This window comes from Ambystoma mexicanum, chromosome 13, assembly GCF_040938575.1.
Source record: "Ambystoma mexicanum isolate Mex_15411 chromosome 13, UKY_AmexF1_1, whole genome shotgun sequence".
NCBI lineage: Eukaryota > Metazoa > Chordata > Amphibia > Caudata > Ambystomatidae > Ambystoma > Ambystoma mexicanum.
The window spans coordinates 550,761,419-550,775,531 of record NC_090938.1 but is presented as its reverse complement, the minus strand read 5'-3'; the positions used below and the strand labels follow the sequence as shown (position 1 = coordinate 550,775,531).

General features: G+C 48.5%; 1 protein-coding gene across 3 annotated transcripts in view; it reads right to left on the bottom strand.

Annotated features, from left to right (window-relative positions):
* The window catches only part of HDAC5 (histone deacetylase 5), a 2,156,790-nt gene that overhangs the window by 1,750,365 nt on the left and 392,312 nt on the right, over window positions 1-14,113 (bottom strand). The window lies entirely within an intron of this gene.

The following is a 14,113-nucleotide window of genomic DNA, read 5'->3' as shown; positions in this document are numbered from 1 at the left end:
TCATATCCAAGGTTGCCATGTAATCCCCCTTTTTTAGGAGGGGGATTACCTCTTGTAGCATGGTCATACGAAATTTTTGGGGCTTGACATACTTGTTGGCAGGCCGTAAGTCCAATACTGGGCGCATTGTCTAATCTTTCTTTGGCACAAGGAAGTAAGTTGAATAAATACCCTTGTTTACCTGGTGTCCCGGGATGAGTTCTATCGCGTCCTTTTCTAGCAGAATGGCGATCTCCTCGAGGAGAATCTTCTGATGTTCTAAGGAGTGTACTTTTTGTCGTGGAGGATGGTTCCGGGGACGCTGCAGTAGCTCTATACAATATCCTGTGGATACTGTTGACAGCACCCATCTGTCTGATGTGATCCCTTCCCAAGCCTGGGTGAAGTTGGAAATGCATCCCCCTACTGGGGTTGCGTGAGAAGGGACCCTGAACTGAGCGTCAATGCTTTGGTGGAGGCGTGCCGCCCCCTTGCTGGGGCTGCCTCTGCCTTTACCACGACCTCTCCTATTACCCCTGCCGTAACCCTGGGTGGACTGTTGGTTGTTGTTCCACTCTGTACCATGCCCCTGGGAATAGTTAGATCCTCTCTGGGAATTTTGGCCGCGTGGGCGACGAAAATTACTATTCCCTCTCTGGTTAGGGGGTTTATTGGTTAACTGGCCAAGGCACTTGAGTGTTTCGTATTTGTCCTTGGCATTCTTCAGTGCGTCTTCGACCGCCTTACCAAACAGATCGGTTTCCACCGGTTTGTCCAACAATGATGCCTGGGTTTCTGCCTTAAAACCAGACTGCCGTAACCACGCATGTCTTTTGATAACAGTGCCTTCCGCTATCAATCTGCCTGCATTGTCCGCGGCGTCGAAGGTTGCTTTCAAAATGCAACCAGACACGGCTCTACCTCTGCAGAAATCCGAGCTAACTGGCCCTTTAAAGGTTCAGGAGCAGAGGCTATGAGTGCTGCAACTTCTTCCCACTGATGGCAGTTGTAGCTGGCCAACAGGGTGGTGGAGTTAGCAATCCTTGCTTGATAGGCGGACGTTGAGGCTACTTTCCTGCCGAAACCGTATAGTTTTTTGCTCTCCTTGTCGGGAGGAGCTTCGGACGATGACAAGGGTGTTCCGGCCCTCTTAGGAGTGTTGGTGACAACTAGGGAGTCTGGCTTCAGATGTCCTCTTATATAGAGAGGGTCAGACTGGGACGGATCTATTCTCCGCTGAATGGACTTAAGGATAGGGATGGTCTGGGCAACAGGCCTCCTTTCTCCCACTAACTCTTCAGCGAAGTCCCTTTCCTCCTGGACACTGTGGGTGTCAATGTGGAAATGTTCTGCTGTGCGAGCGAGAACCTCATTTAGGAGGGATTGGTTATCGACCGGGGAGTCGGTAACCGGGGCTTCGTTCTCTACCGGGGAATCTACTCTGTATGTTTCCGGGTCCTCCTCTTCTTCTTCCTGGTCCTCATCATCCCCATGGTAGCCCGTCCCGATTTGCTCTTCTACCATACCAAATTCTTGGTCCTCACCAAAGGAAGCCTCTCCTTGATACAGTGAGTATGGTCTTGCGTATGGTTGTACCTCGAAGGGTTCTGACCTCATCGGAGTTTCAAACCGGGGCTTTTTACTCGGGGGGATAGGATCAGTAGAGCCTGAGGGAGTCGCCCCTTGTGGATCATACGAGAGGAAATGTTCTGGATTTTTATCATAAAAATCAGCCAAAGAAGACATTCTTGACATGACCCTATCTATGTCTTCACTGGACCATTTTTTGGAACTGGGAATGACTCTCTCAGCAAGTCTATGTGATTTATCTTGAGTAGCTTTGCTGGTTTTAGACATATCAGCAGACCTGGTCTTGTCTGTCTGTTTAGGGGGAGTGGTGTGTTTCACAGGTGTGGAACAGTGCAAAAGTTGTTTCTTCTGCTGTTTTCCCCCCTCCCTGTGCGTGGAAAAATGTTTTCCCTGTCCTTTAGTGGCTCCGGAGGTTTTCGACGCCTGGCGTCGAGGATCGGGGGTGGTGTCCCTGTCCTTCGAGTGTGGGGCCTCGCTGGCTTTCACTGCGGGCTCCAACTCCTGGAGCGCAGCCTGGGGGTGGAAGTCGTCTTCGTCTTCCGACGATCGAACTTCTGTTAGCCTAGGGAGCGAGGCACTCTTGGCAAGAGTGGATGATTGCCTGGAGTCATGCGGCGATCTTGATCGAGAGCGCCCAGAGGACACCGAATTGGACCGTTCTGTTTGTGCCTCTTTCCGAGAACTCGACGTCGTCGAGTCTCGGTTGGACTTAGTGTGTTTAGTGTGTGTAGTATGTGAAGCGCTTGTGTCGCCGGGGGTCTTCCCCATAGCCGCCCTGCCGGACGACCTTCCGAGGTCGGGGACCTGCGCTTGGCTGTCTTTCGACACCGTAATGCCCTCGCCGTCCGAAAGTACGGCGTCGCTGCCGTCGCCCTTCTCTGCCATAGCCGCCTGCCTGGCGTGGTGGGCCCAACGCTTCGTCGAACGGTCCTTAAGTGTCTTAGGTTTAAACCTACTACACGCTCTGCAGTTCGCTTCGGGGTGGTCCCTCGGCAAGCAGAGATTGCACGCGGCGTGCCTGTCGACCCAAGGGTATTTGCGATTGCACTTGGGGCAGAATTGAAAAGGGGTACCCTCCATACGCACCTTGAGGCAGCGGGCTGTTAAGTGTAGGAAATGTATAAGGTGTACCTATATAGCAAGGGTGTAGAGTATGTACCACCCCCCACTCTCCCTACTTGCAGGGCCGAGGCCAGAGGCCTTCCAAGGCCCGGGCCGAGGTCAGCGGCCTTCCGAGGCCCAAATCCGTCGTGCAGCAGCCGACGGTCGATTTCTTCTCCAGCCGGCGTCGAGTGTCGAAGTTCGACGTTGGGGTGGGAAAGATGTCAATAGATTATTATTTTAAATTTTTAGCAAAAGTATGGCTAAGGCCAGGGGACTCCGCAAAATGCTTCCGACCAGTATGGCGGAAAAAAACAATCTGACGATCCTAGACGCGTGAGGGATCTTGGGTACAGTGGACGTCACACTAGGGATAGTATTACTGGCACGCCCTGTGTCAACGCCCATTTTCGAGTTTCGAAAAACAAACTAATACTCCGCAGCTTCCACTAGATGTCGGCCTATGCACAGCATGTGATCTAAGCAGATTCCACAAGCCTCAGAAATATATATATATATATCACTGTAATCATATTTCTGAGGCTTGTATCTGCTTAGATTTGCATGCTGTGCATAGGCCGACATCTAGTGGAAGCTGAGGAGTATTACAGTTGTTTTGGAAATTCGAAAAGGTACGTCGACAAAGCGTGCAAGAAATACCATCCCTAGTGTGACGTCCACTGTACCCATGGTCCTTCACGCATCAAGGTCCCTCAGATTGTTTTGTTTCTGACATAAGGTAGCATGAAGTGTAGCGTGAGTACAGGTTTATCAAAGCAGATATGCATTAGACAAGCTCAATCATCCAGGCACCTTCTCTCCAAGGGGAGGAAGGGTGGACGCATGTAAATCTAAGCAGATACAAGCATCAGAAATATGATTACGGTGAGTAATGTATCCCTTCTGAGGCTTGTGGAATCTGCTTAGATCACAAGCTGTGCATAGATTAGCAAGCAGTGTTAGGAGAAGGTGGTGGGTAGTGAGAAGGTTCATGGGCAAACAATGTTTTGGAACCGCTTGTCCCACCCGTGTATCGGTCTTGGAATGTGTGTCAATGAGGTAGTGCTGAGTGAAAGTGTGTAATGAGCTCCATGTAGCTGCTTTGCAAATGCTGTCTAAGGGGACATTTGCAATAAATGCTAAAGAAGCTCCTGCGCTCCTTGTGGCGTGAGCTCTTAGCGTGAAAGGCAGTGTCTTGTCTGACAGAGAATAGCATAATTGTATGCATCCGACTATCCATCTGGAGATGAAATTCTTGGAAATTAGGTCTCCTCTGCCTGGGGCTACGGAGACAAACAGTTGGTCTGTTTTTCTTAGCTGTCTGGTCTTGTTTACATAGTAAAGGACCACCCTCCTCACATCTAGTGTGTGGAGTTTAACCTCAGTTGAGCTTTTTGGGTTCTGGAAGAAAACCGGAAGCTCAGTGGACTGGTTTACATGAAATTTTGAGATGAACTTAAGAGAGAACCTAGGATGAGTACGTAAAACCAGTTTGTCTTTGTGTATGACAAAGAAAGGATCCTGCACTGACAATGCTTGCAATTCACTAACACTTCTTATGAAAGTAATAGCCACTAAGAAGGCAGCCTTGTACGTCAGGTGTTTAAGACTTGACTTGTGCATCGGCTCGAAAGGGGGTCCCATGAGTTTAGCGAGTACTGCATTGAGATCCCATCCTGGAGGTGGGTTTGAAATTGGAGGGTGGAGTCTCTTTACTCCCTCCATGAATGCCTTGATTCACAGTATCTTCCACCACAATACTTTATTGTGGGAGGTGGTATAAGCCGACAGGGCCGCCAGGTGGACCTTTATAGAGTTGAATACTAATCCAAAGTCTAGCAAGTGGAGCATATAGCATAGAATGTAGGATGGGGTACATTCTATGGGGTTAATTTGTTTAAACTGGCACCCAATTACAAATCTTCTCCACTTGTTGGAATAAATGTGTCTAGTGTTTGGCTTTCGTACCTCCTGGAGGATATCCATACACCTTTGTAGTAGGTTAAGATGTCCGAACTCTATGACTTCAGGAGCCACACTACCAAGTTCATTGAGTGAGGTTGTGGGTGCACTGTTAATCCCCCATGCTGAATGAGTAAGTTGGTCTGGCACGGGAGATTGATGGGGTCGCACATTGCCAGCTTGCGCAGATGTGTATACCATGGCTGTCTTGCCCATATAGGAGCAACTAGGATGAGCGTCCCTTGTTTCTTGTGGATCTTGTTCACCACTTTGTTCATGAGAGGAGTCGGGGGAGGGGGGAGGGGGGAGCGTAAGCAAATCTCCCTGACCAGTTCATCCATGGGGTGTTCCCCTTGGAGCCTGGTTGGTGGAACCTGGATGCGAAGTCTGGGCATGGTTTGTTTTTGCTTGTAGCTAACAAGTCTAGCGTGGGGAAACCCCATTGAGAGAAGAGTTTGTCTACGACTCTTGTGTCTAGTTGCCACTCGTGTTCCTCTGGTAGGGGATCTCTGCTCAGAGAGTCAGCTAGAGAGTTGAGTTCCCCTGCAACGTGTTGGGAGGATAGGAATATTTTCTGTCTGAGTGTCCATTTCCAAATTTGTTGTGCTAGTTTGGATAGATTTGGAGAAAGTGTGCCCCCTTGTTTCTTGATGTAAAACTTTGCTGTAGTGCTTTCTGTGAGGACTTGCATGGACTGGTTTGTTAGGTGTATCTCAAATGCCTGAAGGGCCTCGAACACCGCCATTAGCTCGAGCAGATTGATGTGGTTCTGCGCCGTTGCATGAGTCCACAGACCCTGTGCTGTGTGATGAAGGTGATGAGCCCCCAACCCGGCGAGAGACGCGTCTGTCCTAACTATCACCTACACCTCTGAATCGTGGAAGGCCATCATGCCTAGCAAACGTATAGCTTTGCATATGCTTATCTGGCAGTCGGCCTGATAATGGGGTATTTGCAGTAAAATATTTTGGACTCTTTCCTCTGACGGGAAGACTAGCCCCTCTCGAGTCGATTACAGCTCCTAGGAACCGTTTGGTTGTTGATTTTTTCTCGTTTATTGAGAAGCCCAACTAAAAGAAGGTTGATAGTTCTTTTAATATTTTGTCTGCAAATATGGTGAGTCTCCCCTGTAAATGAGCCAGTCGTCCAGGTAAGGGTACACCGGGATTGCTTCCCTGCGCAGGTGCGCTGCCACCACTGGCAGTACCTTTGTGAATACCCTTGGAGCGGATGCTACTCCGAAGGGTAGCACTTTGAATTTGTAGTGCTGGTTCGCTATCTTGAATCGCAAGAATCTTCTGTGCGCTGGGAACATCGAAATATGAAAATAAGCATCTTTCATATCCAATGCTTCTTGTAACGTAGTCATGCAGAATTTTTGTGGCTTGACATAGGTGTTTGCAGGGTGCAGGTCTAATACTGGGCGCATAGTTAGATCTTTCTTAGGCACAAGGAAGTAGGTTGAATAAATACCTATGTTTACCTGGTTCGCCGGGACGACTTCTATGGCATCCCTTTGGAGCTTGGTTGAGATTTCCTCGAGAAGAGTACGTTGTTCTTCCTTTGAGTGAGTCTTTTCACACGGGGGATGGGTCGGGGGGTGGGGGGGGTCGCTGGATTAGTTCCACACAATAACCGCCAGCCACGGTGGACTGCACCCATTTGTCTGAGGTGATTCCCTGAAGTGGGTAGTCACTGTTTGGGAGGCGTGGCTCCACCTCTAGAAGTGGACAACCACCCCGGGCCACGAGACCTGCACTGTCCTCTTAGGTAACCTTGTGAGGCTTGGCCTTGATTGTTACCCCACGACGATCCTTGGTTCAGATTGTAGTTTGAACCTCCGTTTGAATTTTGTCTGCAAAACCGGCAAAAAACTATTATTACCCCTTTGCCATGTGGTTTTATTAGTAAGTTGGTCCAAAGATTTTAAGGTGTTGTATTCCTCCTTTGCAGACTTGAGGGTGTCTTCAACGGCCTTTCCGAAGAGGACGTTTGGCTCAATTAGCACATTGAGAAGTGTAGCTTGAGTTTCTTGCTTGAAGCCAGATTGGCGTAACCAAGCAGGTCTCTTAATAATGGTTCCCTCTGCAATAATTCTGCCTGCGTGGTCAGCGGCGTCTAGGTTACTCTTCAGAATGCAGCTAGAAACTGCTCTGCCTTCCACCGCTACAATTAAGTCTTAAGGGGTTCAGGAGCTGAAGACAATAATGCGGATACCTCTTCCCATTTATGGCAGTTATAACTCGCCAGAAAAGTGGTGTTAGCTATTCTAGCCTGAAAGGCCGCCGAAGAGGCTACTTTCCACCCCATCGTATACAGTTTCTTACTTTCCTTGTCTGGTGGTGCCTCCGGAGATCCTAATGGTGTCCCTGCTCTCTTTCTTGTTGTTTTAACTACCAGAGTCTCAGGCTTGAGCTGTCCTCTGATATAAAAGGGATCTGTGGGAGCACGGCGGAAGAGCTTTTCAATGCTCGGATTAACTGCCCGTGTCTGGTTAGGTGTCTCCAGGGATGGTTGGATCCTCCACTGGATAGACTATAGGATACGAATGAACTGCGAGACTGCCTTCTTATGCCCTAAAGTGCCCTCAACAAAGTCCTTGTCATGTCGAGTCTTTAGTGTTTTTAACGGAAAATGATAAGCTGACTTGATGAGCATGTCATTTTGAAGTGGCTGGTTGTCTATAGGCGAATCGGCTACTGGGTGAACTAGGGTGACGGGAGAGTCTATGTTATACATATCTGCCTCTTCATCGTCATAGTCCTATTCTCTGCCCTCCTGAGCGCTATAGGTATCTTCAGTGTCAGTCTGGGTCATAGAGGTCAATGAAGGGTGGGTCTAACTGGGGTTGGATAGTCAAGGTATCAGGACGAGCCCTTTTGGGAGGGAGTTGTGGAGTAGGGTCAACTACAGGGGCTTGAGAAATTTGCCATAAAGGTCATCCTTCTCATGACTCATGTCCTCACATGTCCACTGAGCCGAGCTTGGAATGGACTGAGGGCTTAGTGGGACTTTATGAGGTGTGACTGGGGCTAGAGGAGAGTGCTGATGACAAGGATTTCTCTTCCTGGGGAAGTGAATCCCTTTCCTTGTGTGGATGGGAATCCTTTTCTTTGGACGTAGAGTGGGATGTTCCCCTGTCAGTGGTTTTAGAAGAGTGTTTCTTAGACTCTTTCCCCTGCAGCAGGCTCTTCGGTACGTGCTTCTTTACCAGGTTGGCTAATCCAGACAGTATAGAGTCTTTAGCCTTCTTCCCCGAGACATGTATAACTTCAGCTGTGGGTTGACCCGACGTCTTGTCTGCCGATGTTCGGGCGTGGATTTAGGCACAACATCTATTCTGTCTTTTGACAGTCGGGGCCTGTCATGTGGCGATCGTGACCTTGAGTGCCCAAAGGACAGGGAATCTATGGATCTTTCCCTAGACATCGTGTGTGGGCCTTTGGACGACAAACGCATCGAGTCACCGCCCTTGACTGTGTTTAGTGGAAGGTGATGTGTGAGCGGTGATGCCGCCGGAGTCGTTCCCCCACCATGACCACCGGCCTGTCTGCTGGGGTCAGGGGCTTGGGCTTGGGAAACTGATGCCTCCTCGTCGCCTTCGCCGTCTGAAAACGCAGCATTGCTTCCGTCGCTGTATGTCCTTTCAATGTCCATGGTGGCTTCGGCCTGCATGGCATGGTGGGCCCAGCGTTTAGTTTAAGGGTCCTTTAACGCCTAGGGTTAAAAGAGCTTACAGGCTCGACAGGTCCCTTGACGTGATCCCGAGGGAGACTAAGGTTGCACACAAGGTTTTTGTTGACCCAGGGGAAATTTATGTTGCACTTTGGGCAGAACTTGAAAGGAGTTTTATTCATAATTAAATTAAATGGCAGCTAGGCGAAGATAATGTATGAAAAGGGGTAAATACATTCTCAATGTCGTCCTCCGTCTATCCCTACTGCGTGGGCCGAAGCGGGCCCTCTAAAGCTAAGGGATCAGTTAATCAGAGTCTTCGACAGTCGTCTTCTTCACCGCTGTCGAGGATGTTATCGATAATCGGTGAAAGAAAGATGTAAAGGGTAGGAAGAGTAACTCACTCTAATTTGATAATTCAATGCTGTTATGCTGAAATCAGAACTCCGTGAAATAGCGTCCGTCTACGATGGCGGAAAAAAAAACAATCCGAGGGACATCGACGCGTGAAGGACCATGGGTACAGTGGACGTCACACTAGGGATCCTATTACTGGAACGCCCTGTTGACGTCCCTTTTCGAATTTCGAAAACTAATAGTCCGCAGCTTCCACTAGATGTCGGCCTATGCACAGCATGTGATCTAAGCAGATTCAACAAGCCTCAGAAATATATATGATGCATTACTCACTGTAATATTTCTGATGCTTGTATGGTATGGTTGGGGAAACCTGGATGCAAAGTCTGGGCATTGTGCGTTTAGGCTAATGGCGAACAAGTGAAAGGGAGGATGCCCCCATTGGGAGAATACTCCATCTAGAATTCATCTGTTGAGTTGCCACTCATGTTCTTCTGGTAGAGGGTATCTGCTCAGGGTGTCTGCCAGAGCATTGAGTTTCCCTGGAACATGCTGAGAGGTTAGGAATATGTTCCACCCGAGTGCCCACTTCCATATTCTTTGTAATAGCTTGGACAGACTTGGAGAGTGTGTGCCTCTCTGCTTGTTCATATAGAACATGGCAGTAGTGCCGTCTGTGAGGACTTGCAATTTTTGACCTGTAAGATGTTGCTGAAAGGCTTGTGGAGCCTTGAGAACTGCCAGAGGTTCTAACAAATTGATGTGATATTGGGATGTGGTGTATGTCCACTAGCCATGGGCTGTGTGATGGTGGAAGTGGGCTCCCCAACCAGTGAGTGAGGAGTCTGTAGTTAGGCTTGCTTGTGTGGGTGTAACGCAAAAGGGTTTTCCTTATAGCAGGTTGTCCCTGGACCACCAGAAAAGAGCCTGTACAACGGTTAGCGAAACAACCACTAGATCATCCCACTGACCGCTTGCCTGTGAGCACTGTTTCACTAACCACTCCTACATTGGGCGCATGCCGAGGCGCGCGTGTGGAACCAAGTGAATGCATGATGCCATCATCCCAAGCAAGCGCATTGCGTGCGTAGAGTTCTCTGGCAACTGGCCTTGTAATGAGGTACTTGCAACAATAGGTTTTGCACTCTCTCGTTTGATGGGACAGCCAGTTCCTCTTGTTTTTAAAATGGCTCCCAGAAATTGTTTTATTTGGCTGGGAACTATACTTGATTTTTTCTTGTTGATAGAGAAACCCAAATGGAAAAGAAAATGTATTGTTCTCTGGGTGTTTTGTCTGCAAATTTGAGGAAAATCCCTGGTGATTAGCCAGTCGTCCAGATAAGGGTACACAGGGATTGACTCTCTGCGGAGGTGTGCTGCTACCACTGCAAGCACCTTTGTGAATACTCTCGGAATGAGGCGATTCCGAAGGGGAGCCCTTTGAACTGGTAGTGAACTCCCTTGATTTGCAGGTATTTTCTGTTTACTGCGAGCATTGAAATATGAAAGCATGCATCTTTCATATCCAATGTTGCAATGTAATCCCCCGTTTTAAGAAGGGGATTACCTCTTGAAGCGTGGCCATGCAAAACTTTTGAGGTTTGACATATTTGTTTGCAGGGATGCAGATCTAGTACTGGGCGTATGGATAGGTCTTTCTTTAGCACAAGGAAGTACATTGAATACCCTTGTTCACCCGATTTGCTGGGACTATCTCTATGGCGTCTTGTTCCAGCATGGTCTTTACTTCCTCAAATAGTATGCGCCGCTCTTCTGGCGTCATCTTTGTGTCTTGGTGGGCGGTTGCGTGGTTTTTCCAAAAGATCGATGCAATACCCGCCTGCTACGGTGGACAACACCCACTTGCCCGATATCATCCCCTCCCATGTGTGGGTGAAGTGTGAGATGCAACCTACTGGAGTGGCATAGGAGGGGACCTGTAGCGGTGCATCATTGTTTGGGAGGGGTGGAGCCTCTACCAGCTGATGTTCTGCCTCTTCCACTGGATCTTTTATGTCCCCTTTGAAAAGTAGAAGAGGAACATTGTCCTTGTGAGGGGTCCCATGTTGAGGACTGCCCCCCCCCACCCCCTCGATTGTATCCGGAACAGCGTTGTGTGCCATGTACTCAAAACCTCCTGGAGTTTGATGAACACCATTGGATGTAGGGTTTGTTGGTTAGTTGGCCGAGGGACCTCTTCCTTCGCGCTCTTGAGGGCATCTTCGACATCCTTGCTGAAGAGGACGTTAAGTTCCACCGGCATGTTAAGGACGGTGGCCTGTGTCTCCAATTTAAAACCAGACTGTCTAAGCCAGGCATGGCGCTTGATAAGTGTTCCCTCTATAATGATGTGGCCCGCATGATCTGCTGCATCAAGAATGTTTTTAAGGATGCAGTTAGATAACCGCTTGCCTTCTGAGAAAGTGCGTAATAGTTGTGATTGTAGGGGTTCTGGAACCGCTTCAACCTGGTGTTCCAGCTCATCCCACTTATGGCAGCAATAACTAGCTAGGAGGGAAGAACTATTTGGAATTCTAGCCTAATATGCTGGCGAGGATGTGACCTTTCCACAGAAAGTGTAGATTCTTTTGCTTTGTCTGGCAGGGCTTCAGCGGATGTCAGAGGAGTGCCAGCCCTCTTCCTAGTAGTGGTGACGACAAGTGAGTCAGTGAGCTGACCCCCGAATATACAGGGGGTTTGTGGGCATTGGCCTGAATAATTCTTCAATTCTAGGGTTAACCACCCTTTTGAGGTTAGACGTACATAAGGAGAGCTGTATACATCTCTGTATGGACTGTAAGAGTGGAATAAACTAAGTGGCAGGTTTTTTGTTTCCAATAATGTCCTCCGCAAAGTCCTAGTCTCCCTGTGCCTCTTGGGTGTCAATACTGAAATGTTGGGCAGCCTTCAGCAGAAGTTTGTTGGATTGAAGCTGTTATCTACAGGGGAATCTGCTACAGGCTGATCTTGGTGGTCAGGCAACTGGATAACAGATGTCATTGTAGTACTGGTCCTGAAAGTATTGATCTCCCTGGTCTTGAGACACAGAGGGATCGATAGCATGCATGTCCTGAGAGGAGTATTGATAAATGGAGGCAGGGTTGCAAAAGGAAGAAGTGCTTGGATGTGGGTCACTATGTGGTTTTTTGGCAGAGGGTTGACGTTTTGCAGCCCCCAACATGGAGGCATCTCTAAGGGACATAGGTTCTTCTGGGTGCCTATCCATGAAGTCAACAAAGCATGGCATCCTTTTCATAATGTTGTTGAATTGTTCAGGGCCCACTCATAAGAGGGTGGGAAACCTGAGTGGATAGAGGTGGAATGGGAGGGTGTCTGCTATTTGTCTTGCATTGCCCCTGTAAGTGTATATGCAGGGGAGGAGGAAGCCATATACTGAGAGCCCGAGGTCTTTAAACGGGCAGCAGGGACATGTTTAATAAGTTCCTGCATTTTCTGCGTATGTTTGGGGGACACTGATGTGCCTTTCGGTGCCTGTTTTTTGGCACGCAAAAGGAGGGCTTTTTATGCGCAGTGTCTGAATTGACTTGAGGTCAGTTTCAGAGGCCTGTCGTGAGGCGAAGACGTAAGCGATGGCCCACAGGACAGGGAAGATCTAGAGGCTTTTTCCGCTAACACCGCATAGGCTTCAACTGTCGACTAATCCGTGGAATGTCGGCCATACGCTATGTGCTTCATGTGTTTGGCAGTGTGTGTGTGCTATGCAGCCGGGTGTCGTCTGTCACAGAGTTGCAGGCCTGCTTAGTGGAGTCGGGGACCCGCACATTGGTCGCCTTCGGCATCATTAGGGACTCTGATACTGCCCTCGCTGGATTCCCCGTCACATCAATGGAGGCTTTGGCCTCCATGGCGTGGACGGCTCAGCACTTGGTCTGGAAGAGTTTTCAGGTGGAAATGTTTGCAGGACTGGCTAAGCTTTTCTGGGTGGTGCCTAGGGAATCAGTAATTGCACACTCGGTGCATGTCCTTCAATGGGAATTTCCTATGACAGGTAGGGAAATATGTAAAAGGTGTCTTTCCCATAATAAATGGAAAGGGCAGTTTGGCGACAAAAGGGAAAAAGCTGTGACAGAATATGCATTCTCTAAAAGGAGTAGCTATTCGAGATCTCCCCCCGCTCTCTCGACTGCAAGGGCCGAGGCCTGTAAAGGCAGTGTCTGGTCATCGAGTCAGTCAGGCGTTGTTGACGATGGAGCTGTTCGCAGAGGGACGTCGAGCAGTTGGATAATGCTGCGGCAATAAGCGGAGAGTAAAAGAAAGAAAGAGAAGTCTACAAATAAACTTTAACTAGTCTAAGGCATCGGCCTGAAAGGAACTCTGCAATTTGCAACTGACTACGATGGTGGAAAGAAACAATCTGAAGGACCTTGAGGCATGAAGGGTCACTGGTACAGTACACATCACATCAGGGATATTATTACTAACACGCTCTGTCGAATACCGTCTGTTTGAGTTGCAAAAACAAATCTTGTAATATTCTGAGACTACCATTAGATGTCGGACTGTGCAGAACATGTGATCCAAGAAGATCCACAAGCCTCAGAGATGGATGGAGAATATATACATCATTCAACTAGAACACAGCTGTACTATGACACATTCGGTCTAGCTGTTCTCATAATTAACATGACACCACGAACTCCACATCATCCTAATAAATCACAGCTAGCTGAGAACATCCCAGCTAGCTTAAGCATCCCTTCAGGCCGAACGCATCCAGAACTCAGTCTGGGTGTCCACCCTCCAGACTGAACACATCCAACTAATTTCCTCAGCACCACACCTACCACTAAGAAGCAGCTTTCATGCAACAACCACACCAGCTGCATACATATCCGGTGCGCCCACACACCATACCACACTCTCTCTCTCTCTCTCTACTGAATGAACTGCGGTTTTCGAGGCCGTTCAACCTACCAGCACTTTGAGATCATACCAATGATACATAAGGCGCTATTAAATGCCAAGTAACATAACATAACATAGAGGGAACTCCTAAGCTTAGCATGCACCACATCTAGATAGAATTGTAAATGTCAGAATATGCCGCACTTAGTTGGAATCCTCAACGTAGCCTGCGTCGCATCTAGATAGAATTGTGAATGTTCGCATGTGCACACATAGAGGGAACGCCTAAGCTTAGCATGCGCCACAGCTAGATAGAATTGTAAATGTCAGCATATGCCGCACTTAGTTGGAATCCTCAACGTAGCCTGCGTTACATCTAGATCGAGATGTTATTCAATGATTGATATAAGACTCTCTTGCCAAGCCTAGACCGAGCGTGCTATCATGACTCAATAACCAACCCACTAACAATTTCACTCCTCTGCATACACCTCTCAAACCAAACACAACCACAAGCCTTAAACACAGCAAACCGCACAAACTTCACTACACTGCAACAACAAAACAAATCACACAGACTTGC